General features: G+C 43.3%; 1 non-coding gene across 1 annotated transcript; it reads right to left on the bottom strand.

Moving 5' to 3' along the window:
- Positions 1-638: 638 nt before the first annotated feature.
- On the bottom strand, positions 639-745 carry LOC120252153. Its single transcript, XR_005533698.1, has one exon. It is a non-coding gene; the product is annotated as a small nucleolar RNA R71 (small nucleolar RNA).
- Between the last annotated feature and the right edge of the window lie 477 nt (positions 746-1,222).

Genomic DNA, 1,222 nt, shown 5'->3' with positions numbered 1-1,222 from the left:
GGCGTTTAGAGACACTTTGCACTTTGTTTTGTTAGCTATTTCACCATATGTTCTCTTCCATATCTTCTTATTCTATCATCGTTCTGATTTTTTTTTTTTGGTTGCAGCTCCAGGTTATAACCCCTAGGGAATCCCTCAATATTGATTGAAGGAGATCCTGAGCTTGAACGCACACTTAAAAGAAAAGGGAAAGAACCTGTACAAGAATAGTCTAATTCAGCTGATTTGGAAGTAGAAGAATCTGAAAACATGGCAGGACAGAATGATCAACAACGAACACTATCCGATTATGCCAGACCTTCAGTATTGGGTCACAGTTTAGTATTGTGCGTCCCCCAATTACAGCTCAGAATTTCGAGCTGAAGCCGGCATTCATTCACATGTTGCAGCAATCCGCACAATTCAATGGTTTGGCCGATGAGGATCCAAATAGTCATATCGAGAGCTTTCTCGAGGTGTGTGATATGTTGAAGATAAATGGGGTGACGGATGATGCCATCAAATTGAGAGCCTTCCTATTTTCCCTAAAGGGGAGAGCGAAGCAGTGGCTACACTCATTACCTAGAGCATCAATTACCACATGGGAGGAGATGGCTGAAGCTTTTCTAGCCCGTTACTTCCCTCTTGGAAAATCAACAAAGCTTAGGAATGAGATCTCATCCTTTGTTCAGTTGGAATTGGAGTCTCTATTCGAGACATGGGAAAGGTTCAAGGAGCTCCTGAGAAAATGCCAGCAACACGGATTCCCGGAGTAGATGATTGTTCAAACCTTTTACAATGGTTTGAACCCGAGTACAAGGCAACTCTTGGATGCGGCAGTAGGAGGTACCTTAGGTAGTAAGACCCCCGATGAAGCCCGCCAATTAATTGAGGAAATGGGGTTAAATAGCTACCAATGGAATGCTAGGGAGAAGAAAAAGGTGGCCGGTCGCCATGAAATTGATGCAGTAACTTCATTGGCGGCCCAACTAGAGAATTTGAGTAAGAAGTTAGATCTCCTAACTTCAAATAGAGTGGCGACCGTGACTAATTGTGCTGGTTGTGGTGGAGGACATGCCCCCTCCGATTGCCCGATCTCTATTGGAGATGTTTCTTCAGTGGAAAATGTTGATTTTGTAGATAATGGCATAAGACCTCAAGGAAATCCATATAGCAATACCTACAATTCAGGTTGGAAGAATCATCCCAACTTCTCATGGAGTAATCAGGGTCCACAAAAAGC

The sequence above is a fragment of the Dioscorea cayenensis genome, chromosome 20, assembly GCF_009730915.1.
Source record: "Dioscorea cayenensis subsp. rotundata cultivar TDr96_F1 chromosome 20, TDr96_F1_v2_PseudoChromosome.rev07_lg8_w22 25.fasta, whole genome shotgun sequence".
Taxonomy (NCBI): Eukaryota; Viridiplantae; Streptophyta; class Magnoliopsida; order Dioscoreales; family Dioscoreaceae; genus Dioscorea; species Dioscorea cayenensis.
Note: the sequence above shows the minus strand (reverse complement) of the source record. Positions and strands in the feature narration are given on the sequence as shown.